The sequence below is a fragment of the Sinocyclocheilus grahami genome, unplaced genomic scaffold (assembly GCF_001515645.1).
Source record: "Sinocyclocheilus grahami isolate Dianchi unplaced genomic scaffold, SAMN03320097.WGS_v1.1 scaffold1425.1, whole genome shotgun sequence".
NCBI classification, from domain to species: domain Eukaryota; kingdom Metazoa; phylum Chordata; class Actinopteri; order Cypriniformes; family Cyprinidae; genus Sinocyclocheilus; species Sinocyclocheilus grahami.
In genome coordinates, this window is record NW_015506604.1 from 306,674 (window position 1) to 314,342 (window position 7,669).

The following is a 7,669-nucleotide window of genomic DNA, read 5'->3' on the forward strand; positions in this document are numbered from 1 at the left end:
CGCACATTTTTCTGAAATTAATCGCGATTAATCCCACCTAACATTAAAGTTTTAACATATACTTTTATATTGCAATAATTTCACATTCAATCTTCAAATTAATGTACAAACAACATAAAGACAGTATATTTTTTCATATTTGTTTAATGGCATCTTTTTATTTATGACTGAAGGTCAGTATCAATGATACCAATACTGATTTCTCTATAAAATTGCCCCCCCCCCCAGTATAAATGAGAGCTATCAATTTTAACATTTATTAGACTTAAAAAAAATAACTTCTAATTTAAGTTAACTTAAAACAATCTTCACGTAAACCCATTATAATAAATGTCATATTTACCTGTGCCCTTCAGCAGAAATATACTGAAATTGAAGTTATCGCTGCTGCTGAACGTGACGCGGATCTGACAAGCATCATATTTTCTCTCAACTCTTTTTACCTTTTCTGACCCACTTCAGGTCTTAAAGTCTCTATTAATGAGTTGACGAGTTAAATCATGTGTGCTAGATGAGTGAGACAGTGCTGGGCTGCTCCAGGACAGTTTTGAAAACCATTTCTGAGACATGTTCTTATATGTGACTCATGTAAAATATATTACATGCATGCACAGTTTTAAGGCAGCTTTAATCGCCTTTTTGGTAACTTCATGACTTGACTGACCACGACAATGCATGCACGTAGTTTATTTCGCGCTTTGATATGAAAGGATACAGGATATAGCGCGCACCGGCACCTTTGTGAGTGCAATTGAAGAGCACGCGCTGCGAGCACAGTACTGTTTCCGCTCTCGTTTGACTCGCGCCTGTTTTGACACCACTAATATATATATATATATATATATATATAAAAATGTTTCTTTCTTTTTTTCAGTTATAGTTATTTTACTACTTCTGCTTAAATTTAATGGAGATTGGAAATAATAGCTGTTATTATAAAACTAGCTGTTTTTTAATATTTTGTTTGATTTCAGTTAATGTTGTTTTATTTCGTCATTTGTGCATCTTCAGAAGTCTAACTGGTTCTGTCTGTGTCTCAGTCATTCTGACAGACGAGGAGGTGCTGAGGAAGAAGGAGCTGATCCTGAAGAGGAAGGAGGAGGAGGCGGCGCGGGAGGCGCGGAAACCTCGTCTGAGCGAGGAGCAGATGCAGATCATCAACACACTGGTGGAGGCGCATCACAAGACCTACGACGACTCCTACTCCGATTTCGTCCGATTCAGGGTCAGTTCAGACTCCTTCATAAAGTCTCTGCTGCTCATCAAGGCTGCATTTATTTGATCCCAAATACAGTAAAAACTGTGAAATATTATTATAATTTAAAATAACTATTTTCTGTGTGAATATATTTTAAAATGTAATTTATTCCTGTGATCAAAGCTGTATTTTCAGCATCATTACTCCAGTCTTCAGTGTCACATGATCTTCAGAAATCATTCTAATGATTCAAGAAACATTTCTGATTATTATCAATGTTGAAAACAGTTGTGCTGCTTCATATTTTTGAGGAAACTGTCATACTTTTTATTTTTCAGGATTCATAGATGAATAAAAAGTTCAAAAGAACAGCATTTATTTGATATAGAAATCGTTTGTTACATTATAAATGTCTTCACTGTCACTTTTGATCAATTTAATGCAGCCTTGATCAATAAAAGTATTAATTTCTTTAAAAAAACATTACTGAACCCAAACTTTTAAACGGTGCTATATGAGCTTTTCTGCATCAGCTTGTTTATAAAGTGTTTGGTTTTTCCCATTTCAAACAGTAAACTCTTTTTCTATATCTTTTGTGTGTGTGTGTGTGTGTGTGTTTCTTCTGTTTCACATCTTTAAACGCTTAAAATTAAGGGGGGGGAAATCTAAAATAAAACACAATAAAATCAGTATTTCATAAGTGCATAAATAAACAATAATCATCTAGCTGTATCTACCAAAATAAATTAAATCTATCTAATATGCGATCTGGTTTGTAAGGCATTACAAATAAACAGAGAACCTGGCAGGGATGGGTAACTAGGTAAATTATTGTTTTGTTTTGATGAAAAAGCTGCGACTAATTCTGTGATTTTTGATTTGATGTTTCGTAAATTATTACTGACGAGCAAACACATTTACAACCAGTTGTGTTGCCGGTATTCTGGACTTTAATGACTCTGATATGAGTTTAATACGTGTATATGGAGTTTATTTTCTTTGTAAAGGCTGAATCTGTTGTAGATCATGTGTCTGTATGTTAATGTAGTTACTAAAGACTCTCCTTTTACAGTCATTTCATTAACGAGCAGAATTTGAGCTCTAGTTCTCCTCGTGAAACCTGAGCTGGAGTTCACCTTCATCTCTCGGAACACTGTGATGTTTTATAAGTGCAGTTATTTCTGATGTTTGTTGTGTTCTCTAATGGAGACTCTGTTCTGAACACATCCTGCGGTTTTACTCTCTTAAGAGTTTGTGTAATAGTTTGTAATATCAGGTTTTTGTGTGATTAGCCTCCGGTCCGTGAGGGTCCAGTCACCCGCAGCGCCAGTCGTGCCGCGTCTCTTCACTCTCTGTCTGACGCTTCATCAGATTCATTCAACCATTCACCAGGTAACAAACACACACACACACACACACACACACTCACACTCTCACTCTCACACACACACACACTCACACACACTCACACTTTATCAGTGTTTTTCTTTAGAAAATTTTACTTCACAATATTCCAAAGCATAATATTGTACTTTTTACTGCACTACGTTTCATATTAATTTTCATTTAATACTTAATTACATTAGAAATCTATTACTTTCTTACGTTTACTCAAGTAAAAGTAATTCAAAGATTTACTTGAGTACAAGAAAGTACAAAATTTTTTATATTCTTAAGTATTAAAGGTAAAACAAACTACAACTTTTATTTATGAAATTTAGTGAAGTAAAAATTATGATATTATGCTTTGGAATGTAGTGAAGTAAAAGTTTTCCAAAGAAAAACACTCTGATAAGCTACAGATACTTTTTAAATTTACTTGAGTAAAGTAAAAATACTATTCTACTGTCCGCCTCTGCACACACACTCACACACACACGCGCACACACACACACACACACACACACACACACACACACACACACACACACTCACTCACTAAGCTAAGTCTAAATAGGGTCACAAATGTGTCCCCAAAATACATTTAAATAGGAATACACACATCCATTCTGTGAGATGTTAGTTTCTAACAACTTGAAAACATAATTTTCCCACTTTTTTTTATTACAACGATTTTGTTACTTGTCTTGTTTTCCAGCACAAATATCTAAACATTCTTAAATCAAGATACATTTAATTGAGAAGCTAAATGACTTAAGATGTAAGTCTTGTTTTCTGAACAATTGATCTTGAAATTAGAAAAATAAACTGAATTCAAAGGGAAATAATCAATCATTTATTTCTGACCCCACTAATAAAGTTTGCCTTGTTTTAAGCATAAACTTATTTTTGATCTTTTTTTTTTCAGAAAACAGGAATCAATGTCTTAAGGCATTCAGTTGACATTAGAGTTAAAGGTTAAAGAGGGGATTTTGGATATCTCTTTTTATCACTCTGTAAATAAGAGAATACTATCAACAGACAGAAAAAAACAAATTTTCGCCATGTTTTTAGGAATAAAATGTTATAAAAATCAGCCTGATTGAAATATGAACAAACCCCTCTATAAAAACCTTCAGAATATATATAGAAACAAAACTCTTAAGTTTGGTGTAAGTGCTGCTAAAGTGGAGAAACAATCTTTTAAAGATATGGATTGTAATTGCAATTTACAGATGCAAATAGATAAAGTGCAATAATAAACTCAGGTGAATGACATATGGACAAACCCTTCAGTAAAAGTCTTCAGAATACAGAGAGGAATAAAACTGTAAGTTTTAGTGTATGTAAGTGCTGCTGAAGTGGAGAAAAAACTCATGGTCCCTTTAAAGATATGGCTTTTCACAATGTTTTTAGGAATAAAATGTTGTATAAACCAATGTGAATGATATATGAACAAACGCTTCAGTAAAAATCTTCAGAATATAGAGAGGAATAAAACTGTAAGTTTTGGTGTATGTAAGTGCTGCTGAAGTGGAGAAAAAACTTTTAAAGATATGGGTTGGAATTGAAATCTAAAGACACAAATAGATAAAGTGCAATAAAAGAAACACTTAAATGTGTATTTCAAATGTTTTAGTTCTAGTTTGAAGAATATATTCTATAGAAGCAAAATAGACCAACATTTCAAAATTTTAGAAGTCTCTAAAAGTCTGTTCATGGCAAAAATGTCACAACAAAAGCGATGCAGATTAACATGTTTTTGCACAAACTGTTACCCATCAAGCACATCACAAATTTTCACCCTTCTATGATTTTGAGAAATCTTTATCTACCTGAACACACTCTGGCTATACGAGTTAAATCATATAAAATATTTTAAAAAACATCTGATAATGCAAAAGTCACTCACCTTGATGCATGCACTGATGCATTTCTGGACACATGAAGCATACTGTACATTGTATTAGTCATTTTAATTTTAGTTAAAAAATTTGTCACAGCAACTAACTTATTACTTAAACTTACTAAAACTGAAATAAAAATATAACTACAAAAATTTTAACTACATATTTCAACAAAAACTAATAAAAATTACAAAAGTATAATTTAAACTAAAATTAAAGTGAATACTGAAAATTGCAAAACAATTCAAATAGTTTTTGTTCGTTGAAATAGAGCTGAAATAAAATAAAATATAAATATTTGACACACACACACACACACACACACACACACACACACACACACACACACACTCACTCACTAAGCTAAGTCTAAATAGGGTCACAAATGTGTCCCCAAAATACATTTAAATAGGAATACACACATCCATTCTGTGAGATGTTAGTTTCTAACAACTTGAAAACATAATTTTCCCACTTTTTTTTATTACAACGATTTTGTTACTTGTCTTGTTTTCCAGCACAAATATCTAAACATTCTTAAATCAAGATACATTTAATTGAGAAGCTAAATGACTTAAGATGTAAGTCTTGTTTTCTGAACAATTGATCTTGAAATTAGAAAAATAAACTGAATTCAAAGGGAAATAATCAATCATTTATTTCTGACCCCACTAATAAAGTTTGCCTTGTTTTAAGCATAAACTTATTTTTGATCTTTTTTTTTTCAGAAAACAGGAATCAATGTCTTAAGGCATTCAGTTGACATTAGAGTTAAAGGTTAAAGAGGGGATTTTGGATATCTCTTTTTATCACTCTGTAAATAAGAGAATACTATCAACAGACAGAAAAAAACAAATTTTCGCCATGTTTTTAGGAATAAAATGTTATAAAAATCAGCCTGATTGAAATATGAACAAACCCCTCTATAAAAACCTTCAGAATATATATAGAAACAAAACTCTTAAGTTTGGTGTAAGTGCTGCTAAAGTGGAGAAACAATCTTTTAAAGATATGGATTGTAATTGCAATTTACAGATGCAAATAGATAAAGTGCAATAATAAACTCAGGTGAATGACATATGGACAAACCCTTCAGTAAAAGTCTTCAGAATACAGAGAGGAATAAAACTGTAAGTTTTAGTGTATGTAAGTGCTGCTGAAGTGGAGAAAAAACTCATGGTCCCTTTAAAGATATGGCTTTTCACAATGTTTTTAGGAATAAAATGTTGTATAAACCAATGTGAATGATATATGAACAAACGCTTCAGTAAAAATCTTCAGAATATAGAGAGGAATAAAACTGTAAGTTTTGGTGTATGTAAGTGCTGCTGAAGTGGAGAAAAAACTTTTAAAGATATGGGTTGGAATTGAAATCTAAAGACACAAATAGATAAAGTGCAATAAAAGAAACACTTAAATGTGTATTTCAAATGTTTTAGTTCTAGTTTGAAGAATATATTCTATAGAAGCAAAATAGACCAACATTTCAAAATTTTAGAAGTCTCTAAAAGTCTGTTCATGGCAAAAATGTCACAACAAAAGCGATGCAGATTAACATGTTTTTGCACAAACTGTTACCCATCAAGCACATCACAAATTTTCACCCTTCTATGATTTTGAGAAATCTTTATCTACCTGAACACACTCTGGCTATACGAGTTAAATCATATAAAATATTTTAAAAAACATCTGATAATGCAAAAGTCACTCACCTTGATGCATGCACTGATGCATTTCTGGACACATGAAGCATACTGTACATTGTATTAGTCATTTTAATTTTAGTTAAAAAATTTGTCACAGCAACTAACTTATTACTTAAACTTACTAAAACTGAAATAAAAATATAACTACAAAAATTTTAACTACATATTTCAACAAAAACTAATAAAAATGACAAAAGTATAATTTAAACTAAAATTAAAGTGAATACTGAAAATTGCAAAACAATTCAAATAGTTTTTGTTCGTTGAAATAGAGCTGAAATAAAATAAAATATAAATATTTGATGAAACTTAAAATAAAAAAACTTTTACATTTTGCCTTGGCAACTAACCTAAGTTTAATAGGTTTAATAAGTTGAAGTAGTAAAATTACTAAAACTAAAACTGTAATAAAAAAAAGAAAACTAAATAAAAAAAATGAAAACAAAAACCTAATAAAAATTGCGAAAGTATACCAAAAGTTAAACTAAAATTAAAATGAAGACATCAAAATAAAAGCTAATTCTAAATATTAATAAATACTATAATGGTATTGTAAAATAAGGATCTAATGAGGCAAGAAACATCTTGTGACAGCTAGAATCTTGTGGCATACGCTACCGCTCAAAAGTTTGGGGTCAGTGAGACTTGTAATGTTTTTAAAGAAGTGTCTTCTGCTCATCAAGGCTGCATTTATTTGATCAGAAATACAGAAAAAAACTATAATCTTGCAAAATGTTATTACAATATAAAATGATGGTTTCTATTTTAATATCCTTTAAAATATAATTTATTTCTGTGATGCAAAGCTGAATTTCCATCATCATTACTCCAGTATAAAGTGTCACATGATCTTCAGAAATCATTCTAATATGCTGATTTATTACTAGAATTATCAACAGTTGTGCTGCACAATATTTTTGTGGAAACTGCGATACTTTTTTCAGGATTCTTTGATGAATAAAAAGTTAAAAAGAACAGCATTTATTCAAAATATAAATCTTTGCTATCACTACTTAATTTAACACGTCCTCGCTGAATAACAGTTTTAATTTCTTTTAAAAAAAAAAAAGAATGAAAATGTACTGACCCCAAACTTTTGAACGGTAGTGTATATTGTTAGAAAAGATTTCTATTTTAAATAAATGCTCTACTTTTTAACTTTTTATTCATTAAAGAATCCTGAAAAAAGTATCACAGGTTACAAAAACAAATATTAAGCAGCAACAGTCTCCAGCACTGATAATAAATCAGCATATTATCATGATTTCTGAAGATCATGTGACACTGAAGACTGGAGTAATGATGCTGAAAATTCAGCTGCGCATCACAGAAATAAATTACATTTTAATGTATATTCAAATAGAAAATCATTATTTTACATCATAATAATATTTCACAATATTAGATTTTTTCCTGTATTTTTGATCAAATAAATGCAGCCTTAATAAGCATAAGAAACTCCTGTAAAAAACATTTTA

The 7,669-nt window shown here is 30.8% G+C and overlaps 1 pseudogene; it reads left to right on the forward strand.

Moving 5' to 3' along the window:
- Positions 1 to 7,669, forward strand: part of LOC107570197 (vitamin D3 receptor A-like) — a 67,078-nt pseudogene that overhangs the window by 53,712 nt on the left and 5,697 nt on the right.